The 21,638-nt window shown below is 39.2% G+C and overlaps 1 protein-coding gene across 6 annotated transcripts in view; it reads right to left on the bottom strand.

Annotated features, from left to right (window-relative positions):
• The window catches only part of KIAA1211 (KIAA1211 ortholog), a 133,848-nt gene that overhangs the window by 97,550 nt on the left and 14,660 nt on the right, over window positions 1–21,638 (bottom strand). For 4 of the 6 annotated variants that reach the window (XM_017744359.1, XM_017744363.1, XM_017744364.1 and 1 more), the window contains exon 1: window positions 11,006–11,123. The exons of the other annotated variants lie outside the window; for them this stretch is intronic. The gene's annotated coding sequence lies outside the window, so the exon portion shown is untranslated. Of the gene's footprint in view, window positions 1–11,005; window positions 11,124–21,638 lie in introns of those variants that run through there. 6 annotated transcript variants of the gene reach the window in all.

Below are 21,638 nucleotides of genomic sequence, written 5' to 3'. Positions count from 1 at the left end.
CTGGAAATCACCTTTATAACTCACTCTGTGCTCCAGCACTACATAAAACTTTTTAATATTTAAATTTAATTAAGTTTAATTGCATTAAATTAATTACTTTTCTTTTTTTCCCTGTGGGAAAGAGCAATTCAATGGCAGCCTCACAGTCATTTCCTAAGGTAATATTTCTGGGCCTTGGCAAGGAATCTAAAACAAGTGTTGGACATGTATCTTGTTTTCACAAGAAAATTACAGTTAAAATCAACAACCTTTGTACATTTTATTAGATTAGAATACCAGTCCTTCTCCAGCAATGAAATTAAAAATAAATGCGGAAAAGGTAATCTAATTAAAAGCTGTCACATGCTTTAAAGAGTGTTCGGGTGTGTGCTGAGCATTCCTCAATACTGACCTGAAGTCTTTATGTGGTGTTTTAGTACCAAATGTGATTTTCTAAATCCACTGCAGTCAAGCAACTGGGATCATTTTGCGATCCACATATATATATATCTCTTTTTTCTTTTTTAATGGGCATTGGAAATGCTAAATAAGTTATGCCATAAAACAATTTTCTGATTTGATTTTTCCATCAATTGCAAATAACATGGTATTAGGGAAGGAAACTTGACTGTCACTATGAATTGTTGTTGTTTTCTGAGGCATGTAATAATTTCCAATTTAACATCATTATGTTGCTATATTAGTCCAGTTTTCTCATTTTATCATAATAGTTCAAGTTCTAGTTCCAAACATTATTTTTGAGTTTGAGAAGATGCAGCCCTTATGCCAAAAAGTTAAATGAACTACTTTTGTACCATCAGAGGTTGAAACACAACCATCTGGTCCACCAAAATTGGTCCGAATTTTTCAGTATTCTTTAAATGGTACATGCTGAGAAAAAGCTTGCTCCAACTGAAGTAAGTGGCACAACGCCCACTAATTTATATAAAGCCAGGATTTCTTCCAACATGTCCTAGTGAGAACATTTTGCTTTTCTGGACCATGCACAGATTTTGTACTGGCTACAACTGTGTTGGTTGGGTGAGGCTTTTTTCCCTCTCCACAGAAACAATAAAATCAATTTGTGAAGAAATATTCAAGGTGGACAGAAACAAACACTGGCAAGCAGCAGGTTTTCTTGCTGGTGTTTGAATAGCAGGAGATGGAGGATTATTCCCCTGAAGGGACAGGGAAAGGAACACACATTTCTCGGTTTTTGTGAAGCCCAAAATATTGACAAAATACTGAGAAATATATTTTCCTGGTGTAATACAGTGTGTCATTGACTGTCAGCAATGTGTGGATTTCAGATCTCCTGAACTGGACAACTGCTGTACCACACTTCTGGTAATAGACTCCTTTAAAATGTACACACAGAAACCCACATCTCACCAAAAGATCACAGTTTATGAAAGAAAATTATATATTCTGGAGTAAGGCAGTGATATTTTCACAAGAAATACTCAGCTAAGGAGTAATGCATGCAGTTGTTTCAGGTAATTTAATTTTGGCTTTACTTTATTTGCAGAGAAAATGCTGTAACTAGATAGCAAAAAGGTTAAGTGAGCAGCAGTTTCACGTGCAGTGGCACCATTTCCAGAGACTTTATCCCATGCTTCACAGCCATGGGACAAAGGCAGCCATGCTGGCACAAAAATTTTTTTGTGGAATCACAATAAATGGCCAAAGACAGTAACCTGTGATTTCCATGTTCAGTTGTGGTTCATTAGCCAAATATGTAAACTATTTAAAGGTTATTTATTTCACTGCTTATACTAGAAATAAGGTAGCTGCTGCTTAGATGTATATAAGCCGGCACACACACACATTTAGAAGTACATCTACCAAGTTGGATTGCTTTGTAAATAAGGTTACTCTGAATATTTTTAGATGCAAATCAATTCTATTTTCCACTCTACCAGTAGGATTAAATTTCTGACATTGATGAAATCCAAAGACACTAATTTTAACTTGGTGATTCGAGAATGATTCATAATGAAACCCTTCTTTTTCATAGCAGTGGGATGCCACCTATTTTATTCTGTTTTGTTCTGGAGATAGACATTAGAGCGTTCCCATGATGAGTGGTAATAAGTCAGAATTTAGTAAGCCTACCAGCCTACTTCAGCCATGTTCTGGGGGAAGTGGAGAGGCTAAAACTTTAAGCCAGAGGATTCCATATCCAATGCAGAAGTGCGGTGCGAAAGAGCTTATTTATACAAAGGTACTTATTTGTGCTTTTTTGACATTGATAATTTGTAAAAAAACAGGCCTGGGAGTTTTTCAGAAAAGAGAAAAATAAATATCAGGTCTTCATGCTTTAAAGAACTACTGAATTTTCCTCAAGGATTAAAAAGAAAAAAAAAACAACAAATAAAAGCTGAGCCTTGAGGAGTAATCTGACCTTTCTTTACAATACTTTTTTTTTAAAAATAAATATTTCTATTCCCCATTACAGGTCAAAAATTCCAAACATGTATATACCACAGTGTCATGAGTCTGTGGGCATTGGTGAAGCATCTCATAATGAATATGCCTACTGTTGCCTAGCAAGTACATATGTGGAACATCTGTATGTCATCAACAAACACATTAATTTTATTAGTTTTCTATTATCACATTTTATATATTTGAATTCAGGGCTTTTATGCACTAGGATTAAACATTTATTGCAATTCTTACTTTATTTCTAAAGATTAAAACCAAGTGAATTATCCTCAACAAGACAGAAAGTGTGACTCAAGCTGTTTTCCTCGAGGGAAAAAGTTGAAACAGAGTTAAACAGAGATACTTCCGTAAACTTTTTTTAATTAAAATAGCCAACAGTTATTTTTCCTGCTAGTTTTACATTTGAACAACATCATATTTCTCTGCAGACGGTTGTCATACAGAATCAGAGAATATGCTGAGTTGGAAGGGATTGTCAAGTCCAGCTCCTGGCCCTGTTCACATAGCTTAGCTGATGTTTATGATACTAGAAAATTCAGCCTGTAACCAGTCATGAAAACGAATGTTTCCAGTCCCCCTCAATAATTACATCATATAAATAAAATCTATATTAATTTATAACCTATATAATTAAAAAATCATGTACATATATATACCACACTCCTTTCTTAGGATCTGGAGTTCTACAAATGAATGCATACTGTATTAGACCAGTTTCCTATGCTTAATCAAGATATACAAGAATATCTTCTCATGTAAAATATATGGTAGTCCTGAATAATTTAAAAAGGCTCAAATGCTTCACTCTCTTTGATATCTAAATATTGCCTGTCAGAGGAAAATACAAAGAATATCTCTTCCCTCTTTGAAATTAAAAAAATATCTTTAGTGGAACCTGAATTTTATTTAGACCATGTACAAGCAATTTGAGGGAGAGAGGAGAGGGGGAGCTGCTCAGGCATGTTATGATTGTTCCCAGAAAAACATTATGCTCCCAGAATCTTAAAGTAAAAGAGACCTTTAGTACTGGTCCAGTCATGTTAATACAATGATACTGATAACTCTACCCTGAAATGACAGAGTAGCAGGAAAATTAAGACATATTTAAATTAGTGTTTTGCTTTTAACAGTATTGGACAGTATCCCATCCACTCACGTTTTTCACTGAAATCTCAATTTCTAGGTTTTCTTCCATCTATTGCCACAATTTTTCATAACTGAATATCATAGCATGTTAAATGTTAATCATCTGGGCTTGTATTACACTTGTAAAAGTAATTTGTGAAATAATTTACCTCTAATGAAGTCAATAACCCATCATCCTCCCACCCAAAAAATCTTCAGACCCTAAAGAGACAAGAGTGATTTTAAAAGAAGGAATTAAAGCAATTTTGAAATGCTGTCACCTTCAAACCCATTTTCCTCTCTGGGCAACGACACCTTCCACAAGACCATGTTGCTCAAAGCCTCGTCCAACCTGGCCTTGAACAGGGATCCACAAGTTCTCTGGCAGCCTGTTCCAGTGCCTCACCACACTCACAGTAAAGAATTTCTCCCTCATACCCAATCTAAATCTACTCTCACTTGAAAGCCATTCCCCCTTGTTCTAACACCACATGCAGAATCATCACTGCATAAAGAATGATTTGTATTATTTTTCTAATAAGGATTTTTGTTAAATAATTCAGTGTTTTTATCCCTCTCTCACCCTTCATAGGCTGATATATACGATTCATAAATGTTAGATAGGCTAGAATAATCACAAATAAATGGCTGTTAAGTGAAACATTTAATTACATCTTAAAAAGGCAAAAGAAAAAATATTGTCACTGGCTTAAAAAAAAAAGAGCCAAATTTATTCCCAGAAGTTCTGACAGAGTACTGTGAATTATGAGCAGTTTGTTTTGAAACAGAAACTCTTAGAAGAGTGAGAATCTGACATCAAAGGAACATTAAAGTTCAACTTAAGGATGAGAAACTGGGCAAGCGTTGTGACAAGGCAAGGTTCAGACAACCTGCAGAACAAACTACATTGTAATCTGCATAAGCCTTTGCATCATTGAATCATCCCATTTCTTGTAGGAAAAAGGAAACAAACTCCTTCATACACATCTGTTGACAGTCAATGGAGACATCTTAAGGAAACACCCAGAAAAGTACAGAAAGGGAAAATGTACACATGCCCCATAGGTCTGAATCTTCCTGCAGCACATTCTAGTGTTCTCTATATCCATTACACTTTTAGGACTGCAGGGTACCCAAAAACCAGAACTATGTTTCTGGTTCGTTACTCCTAGCAGGGCACTTGGTGCAATGCAAGTTCAGAACGGTACCCTGCCTCAACAGCACCTGCACCTAATGGTAACTCAACAGCAAAGGGACACAACACATCTTTTCCATTCAGGCACTCACAGACCTATTCCAAAAGCAGTTCCATAACTATGAGAAAAATCCCATGTACAAGCAGAAGCAAAGGCCACTTCTAAGTATTTTCAGATTAAATATTTTTAAGGATTTCAGCTTAAAACACACATTCCCAAACACACATAGCCTGTACTGCCACCCCACTTAAATCCTGTCTCTGAGTGGCAGTCCTAAACTCCCTGCTAGTCTCACAAGCTCCCATCCCACCTCCCTCCTGGCAGACAGCTGATGGGGTGCAGGCAGTCAGCTTGGCCGTATCACAGGGGTGCTCCTATGCTTCCAGCTCTGCAGGCACTGATTCCATCAACCTCAAGGCAAAAAAAAAGTCAGTGTTTCCCAAGAACAGGCTCTTGTGTCAACTGCTGGGATAACTATCCAAGGGGAGCCATAAGAGGCGATATCTCCTAAGCTAGTCTGCTCCAGATGGGTTGGCTCTCAACACATTCCCACACGCTTTTGGAAAATTGTCCTTTCTCACAGAAGAAAACATGAGTGTACTAGTTCTTAAAAACGTGACAGGATGCTGCCCCACCTAGTGGGAGCACCACTGTGTTCCCCTCTGCTTGCCAGGCAAACCAGGAGAACTTTGTATAAAGACATGTCATGCATTTCTAATGGTTTGTAAAATTGTTAAAAATATCCTGAGAAACAGATATGGGAAAGATTTCACAAGTGGTTTACATTAAAACATACTGAGATACTAAAAGCTTAGAGAAACCTTTAATGGAGGGGAAAGTATTAAATAAATGCTCCCTACATCTTAAATGTTTTCATGTGTAAATACTAACTCATTGTCTATTAAATTATGTTAAGCAAATGTAATTGGAGAAGGAACCTGCAGCATAAAAAGATAAACCTTCTATCTTTAATGCAGTAATTACTTCATATTTATTGGCTAGAAACCAGATGCATTCTCATGTTTGCTACAAATTACAGGTAAAAGTATCTTTTTTAGCTATTTGAGTTGGTACTGTTTGTTTGTTCCAAGCTTTCATAAATTTTATTAGTGCTGCTGAAAATACAACACCAAAACTTTCTCAGTTCTATGCAAGTAATAGAGAATTGACTCCAGTCTTTCATTTTCACCTCCCTGTTGTATCTAATGCCAAATCTATTATCTGCATGGCTGCCTTCTCAGAGAGGGCAAACAGGGTATTTTTTTCCCACATTTAATCTGACTTTTTTTTTTCCCAAAAAACAGAAAACCTCCTCATTTTGTGTCTCAAAGAAAAAACCAGTGTCTTTTTCTATGTCAAAAGTTTACTAAACATTTTACCTGGCACAGCAGAGCAGGTACCTCATTGTCTTCAACTGCTAATGTCCTAATACACTTCGCAAAGAGCCTAAACAGAAATCAATTCCATGCCCAGGTGTGTCTTTTTTGGCACTTAAAATTTAACTGCTGTATTCTTCAAAACCTACACTGGCTTTTATTTAAAGAGTCAGTCTTAGGAACACCCTAAAAACTAGTACATTTTGGAACTTGGCAAGTCCTTCATGGACTTCTGTCTTACCCTCACAGAATGACAGTATGGAAGATAGAGAGGGACACCCTCCCCTAAGATGCTAAAAGGTAAAACGGGTCTTGAGTGCAATCCTCCAACATAAGTTTTCTCCAGGCGGAAGAGAATCCAGCCTTTTGACTCCAGCCTTTCAGCTCTAAAAGTCCCCCAATCAAAAAGCTACATTAAAGAATACTAAGCTTACTAAAGTTTACCTGAACAGCTAAATGCAATTTAATTACGTAACTCCCAGGACTGCCTGACAGCTTAACTAAAGCAATATAATTAATAGCAACAACTTTTAGAATGAGACGCTTTGAAAGTTCAAGCATTTCCTATCCAGACTAACAAAAGTAGCACTTCTCAAGAGGAGATTGTTCTCTGCCGAGTGTTTTGGTCAGCTCAGTGCCTATCTATTCCCAGCAATGACTTCTCCAGCAAACGGCTGGCACGGCATGTGTGATCCGTGGGTGGGATCTCTCCTGGACTCCCCAGCCATGGTGGTACACAGCTGACCTGAACTGACTCAGGGGCATTCCATACCAAATGACATCTGCTCAGGTGTAAAAGCTAAGGTGTTGGAGGCATTTTTTATTCACAAAAAAGTCTGTATTTTGGAGCAACCACTGCACATACTGAAGCCCTGCTTCCTTGGGAAGTACCTGAACATCTCCTGTCAATGGGAAGTAATGAATAAATCTCTTCCTTTGCTTCCACACATGGCCTTTGCTTTATTAAACTGCCCATGAGATTTTTTCCATCTGACTTTCTCCTTTCTTTTGTTCTGCTGAGGAGGGGACTGATAGAGCCATTTGGTGGGCACATGACATCCAGCCAAGGTCAACACACCACAGTCTTTTTTGGCACCTGGTGTGGGGCATGAGGAATTTGAGATAAGGAGTGTGAAGAGTCCTATTCCTGAAGACAAAGGAGTGGCAGAGGTAACAAGTGATGAGCTGACCTGAGCCCCCATTCCGTGTCCCCATGTGCCTCTGGAGAGAAAGAGGCAGAGAATTCAGGAGAAGAGCAAAATTAAGCCCCAGAAGAATGGAGGGGTGAGGGGAAGGTGTTTTAACATTTAGTTTTTATTTTCTCACTATCCTACTAAGATTTGATTGGAAATAAATTAAATTAATTTTCACAAAGTCGAGGTCTGTTTTGCCAATGACAGTCATTGGTGAGTGATCTCTCCCTGCCCTTATCTTGACCCACAAGCCTTTTGTTATATTTTCTCTCCCCTGTCCATATGAGGAGGGGAGTGACAGAACGGCTTTGGTGGGCACCAAGTGTCCAGTGTCCAGCCAGGATCAACAGACCATGAGAGAAGCAATGGAGGCACCTGAACACAGAATATCCTCTTGCACTTGAATGGAAAAATCTGTTTCAATTTATAGGACAAGCTTGATGATCCTCATAGATTTTTGTGAGGAGCTGTACTCTCAGCATGCTGCTCCCAACACAGTGTCCCGGAACACAAGGCAGTGCACCAAGCTGAGAAACTGTGAACAAGAACAGCACGGTGTGCCCTGGAAATACAGGGATTGGGAAAGGGCACCTGCGGATATTTGTGGTACATTTTGTGGGCTGCCTCTTAGCAATGTCCAGCTGTGGGTCAAAATCAACAAGGATGAACATTTGACAGCTCACTTCATCCGGAGCCAAGGGCAAATGCAGAGTGGATCTATCATTTTTGCCTGCATTCCAGTAGCTGAATGGCTGACAGGAAGGAGGAGGCCTTCACATATTAAGTGTGACAGATAGCCACCAGCAAAAGACGGTCACATTAAGCCTGATATTATGATCCCAAGGTGTGGGATACTGTCAGTGACAGAACCTCCCCACCAGGCACAGCTTTCTCATGGCAAAGCATGTAAAGACCTTGTGCTGCTTCCAATAGGAAGATGTTTTCTAAAAGTGACAGCTATTCAAGGTATAATATATAAGCTATTCTATGAATTTTTAAAAAAGGCTAATCCAGTAGACGGGAAGGAAGGCATTGAAAATAAAATTTGATCAAAAACCCAAAATTTGAACCCAAAAAGAGCCAGAAAAACTCATTGAAGCATCTGCATGGAATGTCAGATCTTAAGAAAAGTTCAGAGTGGATTTACTGGCCCCTGACACCCAAGTAAGCGCAACCACATTACGTCATTCTGTTCCACAAAGGATTTCCCTTTCCTTGTCACAGAAACCACTAAGGCAAGCATTGCTTTTTCCTGTGTGTTTTCAAGTTACTGAGGTCTTAAGACTTTTTCCTTCCACGAAGCATTCCTAACAGACAGACAAATTTCTAAAACCAGAGCCTGTCCACCTGACCTACAAAGACCACATACTACAGAAATCTTAAGATCTATGAGATCTTACCATCACCAGAGCACAGGCTTTTCCAAGACTGGGCTGTCAGTAGGTGCTGGAACCACCAACTCCAAATAAAATCCACAGAAGCTGTCCCATCTCCAAAGCCCACCCCAGCAACTGGCTGGCAGTAAGGATCTCAGTCCCCAGAGCTGTGTCTGCAGATTTGTGAAGGACTTTGTGGGTTACAACTGCTGTGTCTGCCTGGTCCTTCCTAGTGGGAGGGATGGAAGGCTGGACCTGTCCTTCTCTGCTACCAGTGAGAGCCAGCAGCAGGTGGGGTTTCCTACTGCTCTGGGATGCAAAAGGAAATGAGAGGAAGATAGGAAGAATGGCATCCCAAGCATGACTTTCCAGAGAAGTGCATAACTTGGATCCTGCAAGCAGGATTATGATACCATCCAAAGACTGGTACCAAGCAGGATTTGCAGATGAGCTTTTTCAGGATCTTCAGTCAGTTTCCCAAAAACTTATCGTAATTAGATTAGAAAAGACATTTGGATAGCCTGACTGCACAACTTGGTTGGCTGCACAAATTTTGTGTCCCTTTTCAGTCCTCATTCTTTAACCAAAGGCAGACATTTGGGGGAAAGAAAAAGCAATGTTAACTGTTTGTGAGCATGCAAACAACTTTTAAATCAGAACCTGGTATTATGGTCCAATAGGTTGTTTTGTTTATCTTCTGCATTTTCTACAAATAAAACATAATCTCTTTAAGCTGAATATATTTCTGGACAATTAACTGGTCTTCACATAATCATTACTGTTCCAAGTTTCTTCTTTCAGGAAAGCAAAACAACACTCCAACTCTGAAGCATTTCAAAGTGTAAACAGATTCCTGTGCATCCAGTCTAAGAGCACTTCACTTAACCTGTGAGATTCCAGATCCGTTCTGTGTCCTACACAGTGTAGACAGAAAAAATGACTGCTTTTCCAGTTGCTCTTGTTAATTGAAACTAACAGCCTAATAACACCATGTAGCATGACATCCTGTATATATTTATTATTTTGGTGTGGAACCATCACTCTAGTAAAGACATTTCACATCTGGGAGAAAAATCAGATATGACTTTGTATGAGATGATAATGACTTCATCATTCTTACAAAGACAAGTTTCCCTAATGAACAGAAAATAATCTTATTTTTCTAATCCAAAAGACAAAACTACAACACAGGATTTGTTTAAATAAAGGATTTCTTTAAACAAATGGGACTCTTTGTGTGTGCAAGAACACAGTGCAATAATCAGAGGCAAAGGAGAGTCAAGAAGAATTATTAGCACAGAGTAAGATCAAATATGCAGCAGAAGTATTGTTTTTCTTTAAGCAGGCTTTAAAGATTTAATAAATTTTCAGTGGCTTACTATGCTGGAAGAGCATCATTCTGACACTTTGATTTACAGGATTGAACAACCCCAAAATACTCCTTTAAGGATTTGTTGAGGTTGTTCTATCATGCATTCAAAAATCTTCTGTATGCACAGATGGTGTTATCCAGAGTTAGTACATCCTAGCATCCTGCAAGCATTACAAAAAGCAAGAAGTTGTTTCAAGAACAGTTCCAGATTTGGAAACATACATAATCTAAGTGCAGACATTGCCTCTTAATAATTAAACTTACTGAGCACTTTATCGAAAATTCTTCTACAGCAGAGATGTGAACTCTGATAAAAACATCACTGCTTATGGAAAGGAAGGCACAGCAATATGCAGCAGTATTTAGCAAGGGGATCTGAAAGTACATGAAACCTGTGGTCTGGAACAGGACCCTCACAGCCTGATTGAACCACTGGCTGCCTAATGACATTGTGTGAGTCTTACTTTTATGATATTCCCCCTCATTTTCACTGATAGTTATGCAGATAAAAGCATTCGTGATGAAACCTTCCCACCCACGATAATATATTAAGGACACATTACTTATCACTTATATAACACCAGGATTATTTTTTTTAAAAGAGGATTGTGTAATACAAAGGATTACCATTCTTCAAAACAGAAAGTATGTGCAGAGCAACAGCAGTTAGAGGCAGACAAATGCTTCTTCTGCCTAAAGTGCCATTATATCCATTTAACACAGCAATGAGTAAGCTGGGACTAAAGGAAAGTACACAAGGCAACTGCTATGAAAGGCTGAAAATCTACTTGTTCTGCTAATAAACGTTTAAATAATAACAATAATAATAATAATAAATCAGTGAAACATATAAACTGTTACGGTTTTTGAACTGCCATTGATGTCAGTAAGTATTCTGCTGTGGAAATGGAGTTCGGTTAATAAAACAATATAAATTTACCTGTCCCATCAGGTTGTGGGTGCTTATTTCAACATCCTTCCTCTCTGCTGGGGCAGTGGCAGCTCCATGCCTGTGGCTTGCTGGAACTTCAGCAATCTCAGCTGACAGAGAGTGTTACAGTGAACAAAGCTTTATAACCTCTCTGAATTCTTCCACTTTCTAGCAAAAGCTTTGCACTCACCCACCTTTATTTTTGTCACAGTTGCTAGGATGCCTTGGCGACAGACACCCGAAATATCTATGATTTGGAGACAAAGCTGGAGGCAGGTGTAATCCATACCAGACCAAAAGGAGGACAGGAGGCTCCTGCCAACAATCATTGCACCAGCGGAGATTTCTTGCAGCAGCAAAAGTGCTACCTGGGATAGAGCAAATCCACTTGCTGCCATCTCAGCCTCTTTGCATCTCACCTGGCTCCCTGGTGGGACACAAGGAACAGATCCAGCCTCCCACCACTGGGGAGGAAGGAAAAGCACCTCTCTATGTGGACACCCACCTCAGCCAATAGCACCCTGCAGGCTTTTCCCCTCCTTGCTGTTGGTCATCCTGCTGAGGGAGTAAAATAGATCCTGGACCTTACTGCCCAGGGCTGCATTAACTTTGACTTGAAAATCTGCCTCCTGCATGGGGTGTTACAACCAGACACCACAAATCTTTACAGAGGATCAGAGCTGGCCGGAATAGCTTCCAAAGACCGCAGTGATGCTTCCTTGGTGAAGCTCACACAGATGCTGGCAGAGACTGTGCTAGAAACAAAGAACAAACGATGTATGCACTTGTTTAAGAAGCTCATACAAAGAGGGCTTTTTCTTTTAAATGTTGCTCATGGACTTCTGCATTTTAAAAGTCAATCACAGTCAGGCAATTATTTAGAATAAAATATCATTTTTCTGGGTGATAAATGAAAATAGTTTCATTAAGGATTAAACATCTGTTCTGAAGGAACTGCCTCTTATTTACATAAAATCTGTGTGTCATTCTACAAAATGAATGCTTTCTCTGCTAACAGTGCTGTGGAGGAAGAGGTTTGTTGCATTGGATTCATGCAAACAATCTTACTTTCTACACTTTCTCATTGAAAAAAACTTTTATTGCCAGACTGACTGTAGTAGGAAAACTACAATGTAATGTTACACCATAGTTAAAAATCCTTTTGGCCTCTAGTGTTAGATGGAAAAATTGTTCTGAGAATAAAAGAACAGATTCTGACAGCCATAGCAATTCTCACTGCTTATGCCAGAGAGCCATATTTGCTTGAAAAGGCTATTCATAATGTGAATAGTGCTTCATGTGAAGAGAACTCTATTATACAAGACAGAATATATTTGCAGCTAAAGGGACCCCCCCCCAAACACACCCATTGATTTTTTTTTCTTTATCCAGATTTACTTGTTCTATAACCTCTTTTTGTTACATTAGCGGCTTCAGTGCTCTGAACACTTCTTGTTTACACATGTTGCCTAAAACAACAAGCACTAAGCAATTCTTAACATAAATGGGGAAATGCATTAGCAGACTGGTATAAGAATCCACAAAATGTACACTTTTAGAAGACAAATTCAAATAAATCTGATCTATATATTCTTTTATGAACTAGTTTTCCCCCTAAAGGCATCCACAGCTGCTGACCCCCACCATGCCCTGAAAGAGAAGCATCAGTTGTAGCACTAGTGTAGATAGACAACTGGAGCCTTGACACAGTGTTTTCAATCACGATGTCCAGACTAGACAGCAATGACAAAAATATCAGATTTTCCCAATCTACAAAGAAAATAAACCTTAGATATCCTTTCATTAGGAGTACCCTGCACTCTGTGCAAAGTAGGACCTTACTCTATTACAAAGCTATGCCAGCTCTAGCTCAAACACAGAAAGCATTCCTCCTGCTCACATCTGTGCTGTCTATGCTCCTGGCAGCAGAAGCAACCTTTCCAACTTCTGGCACCATCCAGACCTTGACAACAGGCTGGTGCAGGTCAGAGAGCACAGAGGTGGCAGCCCAACAAAGTTCCCCACCCAGACAGCAGAAGGAGGTTCATCATCTTGGCGAAAAGGAGAGGGAACATCCTTGTTACACTAACTGAAAATGCCCTGCAACCTTGCAAGGCCATCAGCTGTAAATCTGCGTAGGCAGACATGGAGCAGACCAGCTGGGCTTGGCCATCACTGCCATGCACACACTGCTTTTTAAAAGTTTCAGCAGTTTAGGAGGGTAGCTCCAAATTTTGCTGCTCCAGCCTCCCTTCCCCAGTCAAAGCCGGAGATGAACCTCCCTGTTTCCCATGGTCAAACACCAGAGAAAAAGGTTCTTTTTTCCTGCCTAGCCCTTGCAGCTGCATCTGCAAGATTCCACTCTTGAGAGTGCTGCAGGAGACTCATGGCTAAAATAATCACTGAAAGAGTTTCAGTGTATAAAGAACTAAAAACTTCATAAGGGCTGACTAATGGCAACTGAGACAGGATTAAAGTACATATTTAAAAGAAAGCAGTGTCATGTTAAGGTGACATTTTCAAAAAGACTCACATATAGGAACTGAGCTGAAAAGTATATGATATTAAAAATTCACACACAAAGTCTTTCTCTCTTTCATCTTCTTCAGTAACCCTACATTGCCTTCTTTACTTCCACACATCACTTCTCTTTAGCTGTTACTACAAACATTTTGACATGTATAATGTAAATTATAGAATTAGATTTTACATCATAGTATGCAGAAAAGAAAAACCTCATCTTTAAAATTAAAGTTTAGACCTTATGTTATAAACAACTATCAGTGAACAGGATCCTGATTTAGCCAAAAGTGTATCCACATACTGGGTTTGTATCTTCTGATTTCTGAGTTTAAAACGCACTAGAAAATCTGAAATGCACAGAATAACCTAACCAAATCTTTGTTCCTTTGAACCTGCTGAAGATTTCTATCCTACTCCTTTAAATACACAGAAAGACTTATTGAAAGGATTTTCCCTGAAAGAAACAAAGTTGTCTTCATAAACATTTACCATGCTGAAATCAAGCCTGCAAAAAGCCCAGAAACATAGATCTGAATCATGATAAATGACTTCTGTTTCATACAAGGTGACAATTATGCAAATAGGGCACGAGGACATTCCCTGTTCTCTGTCACATAAGCATGCATTTTCTACTGAATTCTGAGACACCATGTTCACTGCAAAACAGAGAGCATGCTTTCTTTTTCAAAAGTTCTTTTGTGGAAAAGCAGCCTATTAATCTGCACTTGAAATGCAGCATTTTAGAAAAAACTGTCAAAAATCATCTCTCATTTATCTGGATAGAAAACTGACAATGTTGGTAGATTGTTGAGTAAGGCTGATAACCTTTTAGAAATCCCAGGCAAACACAAGGTTTGAACAACCTAATTGCCCACCAAGAACAAAAAAATCATTTTTATCTGGCACGTGTTTGATGCCTGTACTGATATCCTACCCAAGCCTGCAGTCCATACAAGCAGCATTGTGACTTTGTCCTTGGGGCAACAGAATGCATTTATTTAGATTCTAGCTTGTCATACAGCACAGTCTCGTGCCCCAGAATGGCTTGATTTAGTCTGTTTTCTAGCACAGCACAATAGCTGCTTTCAATAACAAAACTGTTTTCTGACATTACATTTTGTTAACTCCATTTGCGAAGAGCCAACTTGAAATGATTGCTGTGCATGGAAAGCACACAGGGCAAACTGGGGCTGCTTGACAGCAAGCCTTCCTTTGAGAGGCTTGATGCACTCCAAATTCTGTAGTGGGTCACATTTAATCTGTAATGTGCATAGCAAATCACGAAAGCAAAAAAAATGTCATATAAAACCTGTAATGGCTTATGATGCAAGCTACAGTGTCTGCTGGTTCTCCAGCAGTTTTGAAAGCTCTTCATTTGCAGTGGGCAGTTCCTGTGACTCATTCGTTATCTTGCACCATTTTCTTTTCATACCTTTGTCTTATTCATTACATACATTAGATGGTTGCCTCGGGCATTAAAAAGTAAAACAGGGTGTTTCAGTAGTTCAGCAACTCTGGATATATAGTACCTGTAAAACATACTCAATACTAGGCGGCATCACTAATCCACTGAAGCCCATTCCAAACCTTTTCAGAGCAGAAAGAGATCTTTAGAAATCAAGTTAAAGCACAGATGTTTGAAAGAATCTCTCAATACCAGGAAATCTTTGAGTGAAAAATAAAGAAATCACTGCTATTACCAATAAGAATCCAATGCAAAGACTTACTGACCCTTAACATATGCCAGAATACTGTACTGGCAGGAAAATATACCAGGCTTATTATGAAGATAGGAAGAAGGGATGCCTTTTTCTGCACAGAAATTACTAAGAGAGCTAGGGATTAATTTTCAAAAATTCTGGTGCTCTTCTGAGTTTAAGGCTTAAAGCTGATGCTCCAAGTTTTCTTCCTAATCTAGATTTGCTTAGTCGACTCATGAATCCTTCAGCAAGACAAGAAAACAGTTTCTAGGAAGTTGGTTTCTTTTTTGCTTCCTCTTCATAGAGACAAAGTCAGCTTGAGGTCAGCATAATTCAGGTGACTTCGTGCTCCCAGGCATAGCACTGAGACCTCTTTCTTTGTTTTAGACAGTAAATTTAACATCTGGCTTGGACTGTCATAACTAAGTCATCACTTCTTGTAGGTCCTAGCAAGGAGCAGATCCCTCTTCATCTACAAACCCAGAATTCTTGTCTGAGTCAAGCCTTGTTATCTCCCATACTGACCAGAGAATGCTGTTGTTTTACTGGTCTGGCCCAATGCAGTTCCAGCCTCACTGCTATCAGTGGCCATGCTGGCAGACTGGACACTGCCAGAACAAATATGTCATGCATATTAAACATGTGCATGCACAGACACTTACAAACGTATAACCCAAGATGCAAGAACATCTCCAGGACCCTCTCTGCTTTTATGTATGTCTTCAAAAGAAATTTAACTCCAGTTATACACCACCAACAGACCACTTTGAGAAGTTGAGAAGCACAAAGGCATTAAACAATGTAATCAAATTGCTGAGTTATCAGACAAAGCAGTACAGAGGTTGCTGCATATATTTTCACAGATAATCAAGCAGAAAAACAATTTTTAACTGCTTGGTCTAAAATTACACGTGCATAAAAGCCAAAACTACAAAAAAGGCATTCGACTCTGACCCAGTTCTGTATTTGTCAGTGCTTGGTCACGACCTGCCTGGTATTCCTCATCTGTTGACTTAATGTCATGAGTCATTTGCCATCCCCCACTGGGCATTTAAGTCACTTGTACTGCTTTCCTTGAATGTACACATAGATAAGCTTTGCCTGCAAGAAAAGGAAAAAAATGTGATAAACAGTGTACGTACTTTAAATTTTATGCAACCTAGATCAGTTACAAAACAACTTCAATCATAAAAGAAAACAGAAATAAAAAATATTCATGATACCTTTCAATTTAATCAGCTTTAAAATATCTTGTCAGATCAAATCTGTCACCCACTTTTCTGAAAGCTTTTTTCTAAAGCAGGAGAAGATAGATCTGGGTGAGCATTATTCTTCAGCAATAAGTAGGTGCAGAAAAAAAATGCACCACTTGCCTGAAAAGCAGACCTATTTCCTGTGATAACCATTTCACTTTTCCCTTTTTTGATAAGAATTTAGCTTTTTCATGAAGCCCACTGCTGTCCCACTAATGAAAAAGAAATTGAAATAGTCTTCCTGGTTACATAAATAATGAGGAAAAAAAAGGTATGGTTTAGAAAACAGCTCTATATGCACACACACATACAGGAGACTCCAGCTCTTCTGTATATGGTACATCATAGAGTTCTATACCATTCTGTATTTTCTAATGCACTGGAAACCACTTTTCTCAATACCAAATGTCATCAACCTCCAAAATTACACTTCCTTACTTCAGTACCTTAAACCCAGGCTCTTGGCAGTGGGAGATCTGCCAGCTGAGAGAAAGCAGAGTACTGCCTTACAAAAGTAAGCAAAAAGAGGAGCATGCTTTCCAGTAACTGGGCACACAGTATGACCAGATCCCACTGCCAATGAGATGCCCATTGCTTTGAGTCCAGAAGACGTCAGGGATAAAAAGGACATACACAGTTATGCTCCTACAAGTAAATGGCTGTTCCTGGCTTAAACTTTCCGCACAAGAGGAAAGGCTGCCATACTGCAATGAATATGAGCCTGCATACAAACATCAAAGCCAGCTCCAATAACTCAGAGAGGACCAGCAAATGTGACAAGATTGAGACCAGGAAGTTGAAGAGTCTGGCTACAAATCAACCCCCACACTGCCTCAGCTTCCCTGTCCATGCATCAGACAAGGAGAGAAAGGTTCTCTTTTTCAGATAGATCAGGACAGCCCATTGTGTTTGCTGTATTTACTCTGTAGAAAAAAGGTCTTCAATCAGAAGTGTTTTAATTGGACCATGTGAATGACAGGGCTAAATACCTTCACTAGTCATTTTTCAACGAATGCAGCACTTCTGATAATTAGCAGAGTGCTGCCCTAAAAATGTCTGCACAGCCTTTGAGATCAGTCACTCATAACTGGGAACACCACAATGCCAGCCAGCTGGGAACCCAAAAGTGCATGTCCCCTCCTTAGCACAGTGCCCACAGCCTGAAGCTGTAAAAATAACAGAATGATTAAAATAACAAAAGACCTCTGAGATCATCAAATCCGACCTTGGACTGATCACCACCTTGTCAATTAGACCATGGCACTGAGTGCCACATCCAGTTGTTTCTTGAACACATCCAAGGATGGTGACTCCATCACCTCCCGGTGCGCAGTCTGTCCCAGTGCTTAAGAATCCTTTCTGTAAAGAAAGTCTTCCTGATGTCCAACCTGAACCTCCCCTAGTGAAGCTCAAAACCATTTCCTCTCGTCCTACTGAACTCATCCTCTAGTCACCTGGGAGAAGAGGCCAACCCCCACCTGGCTCCACCCTCCTTTCAGGCACTTGTAGAGAGAAAAAAGGTCTCCCTTGACCCTCCTTTACTCCAAGATGAACAACTCCAGCTCCCTCAGTTGCTCCCTGCCAACTTGGAGACCAGCTAGAGTTCACATTTAATTACCAGAAACTGCAAATAACCTGAAAGTTTTAATTATCATATTCCCTTTGCTAGCAATGAAAACATAGTTTATATTGCGGGGGAAAATATTTCTATATTGTTTCTTATTTTTTATTATGACAATAACTGGCATAACATTATTGCTATATTCAACTGTTCATAATTATAAACAGACACAGATGTAGGAAGAAGATGCACAGGCAAAAAACCATCTGTTACCTTTGGGAAAAAGGAGGTAAAATATGATTAGGTACAGATTACTTGATTTTGAATGAAGTTTATGAACCTTGTCAGAAAAGATTTTCATCTATAACAGAAGAAAAAGAGCTTTGAGCGACAGATGCACCTAAACAGATGTGTATATATATTTACATATACACACACCCATGTCTTTTACAAGACACAGTAATGGTGTAGGTGATCAGGAAAGTATTTGCAGAAAGCAATGCTGACTAGTGCCTTTGGTGGACAGGTCTATTATAGGTTATCTTGACAATCATCCTAGACTTCTAAAGCCAGGCCTGTGTCCTAAATAGCATATGTTACCAAAGAAAGACCTTTATGTCCTCCAGATATGAAAACAATGTGTAAAGAACTCATAGCAAATGGCTTTATGAATAGATCTGTAGCAGTATGGGAAATATTAAGATGTGAATTTAGTAGTTCTTTAACATACATCAGTATTTGCAAAGAAAAAATATTATTCTCCATATTCTGTATTATTTTCTACATATATTCTACACATAGAATTTTCTCTATTCTAAAGTCTCCCTAGCAGACATTAGAATTTATAGAGAAAAATTCTTTTTCCTAAAGCAAAATATTCTTCCCTACTAATCTGTTATCTGGTAAAATAATGTCTCATATCATAATCAAGGCCAGGTTGGACAGGACTACGAGTGGAAGGTGTCCCTGCCCATGGCAGGGCAGTTGGAACTGGATGATCCCTAAGGTCCCTTTCAACTCAAACCATTCTATGGTTCTGTGATCACAATGTGCTAGAGTTAGAAATGTCAAATCATTGTAGCATATATTAACCTATAATTTGTTAGAATATTAAAAAGCCAGTGTATTAAGTATGGTATTAATACATTAAGCGATAGTTGAGCAAAAACAGAGACAGTAGAGAGATAATCAATGAGTTAGGTTTGCCTTAGGCACTACTTTATTACACCCTCTTTCAAAGTGTTTTCATGTGAAGCAAAAGAACAAACAACTTACATAGTGAAAACATTTCATTTCATACCGTGAACCAGTTTTGCATTCCTCCTCTAGATGTGTTGCACACAAAACGAACAGAAAATATCCCCTTTGTAAGCAGATGTGTATTTCTATTGGCCTTGCTATTTACTGTGAAGTCTGCTGTGAGGCACAGTGTTTATTTACACTCCAAAGCACTGGGAAGAACCTGAGTTTCACTGTCAGTCCCAAGGTTTCCTCCATTAGAAAAAAATTTGGGTTTAGACCAACCCATCTCCCCAGGCATAGAACAGATGTACACATTGAAAATAGAAGATACTAATAAATTAGTTTGTATTGCAGAATTAATGACTGTTGATGAACATTAGTTCTTTAAACATTTAGAAAATAATGAGCATTTTGCAAGGCAAATGAGGGATTGTTACTTGTCTCTTCCTAAATTAAAAAAAAAAAAGTTGAATGTTATGACACTGGAATCCCAGGGGAGATGAAAAATATTTGTGCAGCTTGGAGGAGATAAAAGAAAAACAAGAATACCAATTATTTTTTGAGAGAAGTCCATGTCAAATGAGACTAAATTGTATGAAAACTTAAAGAATGAGGCAGTATATATGGCACATTGGCAAGATCTTAGGCATTCCCTCATCAGAAAAAGGGAAAAGAATAAATTAGGCACAAGTTACAAGAAAAAGAGCAGAAGTACCGTGGTCGGTCAGGTGGAGACAACGTATTTGGCTGACAAGAAAGCAAATCAATGTGCAGCACAGTGCTGCTTCTCCTTTTAATCTTTTATAAGCTTAACAGAGCATTTTGCAGGGAGGATAAAAGCTGCTGACCGGTGGAGCCATCCCAGCAGAGGCATTCCCTCATTCTTGGCAGTGCTTTACTGCCTTTTTTTCAGCTGGGTACCAGGGCACAGGGCCAGCAGGTGTCTGTGCCAGGACTGGGGGGTCTATGCAAGGACAGAAAGGTGTCCTGTACTTTATGTTTAAATCAGAGTTGTTGCCATTTAAGTGAGAAAGCTGTCGTGTTATTTATTGTTCACTTATGCGTTTTGCCCACATGTAAAATAAATATACCATTTATCAGGGGGATCCAGATTCAGCAGCACAGACCAGGAGATTACCTCGAGAATTACCTGAAGTGGCAAACTGCTGTTTTAAAGCCCAGCCTCTGTGTTTTCACGCTGCTTTCTCCCCAGTCTGACCACACACATCAAATTACACGGCTATCAACTGAACAATAAGCTGGCCTACTTCTTTATCCATTGGAAGGATGAAGGACCAGACAGACCATGCAAAATTTGTAGCCTCTTTCTAGTACATAACCTTGTGCAAGTGAGGTTGCCCTCCCTGTTTTTCAAACCTACTAAGCAGTTGCAAGTTAATTTATTTACTTCTGACATTATTTCAATATCACTGATCAAGCAACCTTCCAGATCCTGGCAAAGGTTAGGGAAGCCCAGCATAAAATACCTAGGAGCCAGACCTCTGTCCAAGCACAAAATGCCTCTCTAACCCGTTCATGAGGCTCTTGAGATGGAGTAAAATGAAAGGACAAAGTTGCTGCCATGTCACCCATGTCTAGGATCCGCGCATGGAAGCTGTTGTACTTCTGTAGCGGGTTGAGTTCGAAACCGGGCAGAAACACCAATTAAATGTAGTGGTTTTGGTTCAAAATATTCATTACTTACTTATTTTCCTTCTGTGAGATAAGAATTAGGAGAAAAGCAAAGCAGGCACAAACCTTAAACAGTTGCAGTACAATGAAAGAGTTTTATTACTAATAGAATTAAAAGTAAAGAGAAAATAACAAAACAAAATGAAAGCAAATCCCCTCCCCCCTCCAGCACTTCTCTTTTACCCAGCTCACACAAGGGATAACAGAACATGGGATGTTAGTCAGTGTTCCAGTTCTTGAAAAGTCTCTCTCTTATGCTTAAGGAAAAAAGGGTTTTCCTTCAGTTGCACGTGGTTCCCAAACTGCCATTAACAGCAGACCCGCCCGGAAACAATCAATCTGCTGTGTGTAGAACATCTCTCCCATGAAGAATTTCATAGTTCTTTCACACTACAAAACATGGGCCATCACATGGGGTTATTAATCTTTTTAAGGATAAGTTATTTTGGCCTGCACACAAAGGCTTTTCTTCGCCACAAGTCTCTAACAGCCTCTTACTACTTCTATATAGCCTGGCATAGGCATTCTTCACAATCTTCACAGGCACACAAAGATACTCCATCCCCCCATGTTCTTCAAATGGATTAAAGAGACAAACAGTTTGTGGTATTACAGTTTCTTACCACGGCATGCAAGAAGGTTTCTTTTAAGCTGCGCGCCAGAATCGCGGC

The sequence above is a fragment of the Corvus brachyrhynchos genome, unplaced genomic scaffold, assembly GCF_000691975.1.
Source record: "Corvus brachyrhynchos isolate BGI_N302 unplaced genomic scaffold, ASM69197v1 scaffold17, whole genome shotgun sequence".
Taxonomy (NCBI): Eukaryota; Metazoa; Chordata; class Aves; order Passeriformes; family Corvidae; genus Corvus; species Corvus brachyrhynchos.
The sequence above is the reverse complement of the archived record's forward strand: the minus strand, read 5'-3'. Positions and strand labels throughout refer to the sequence as shown.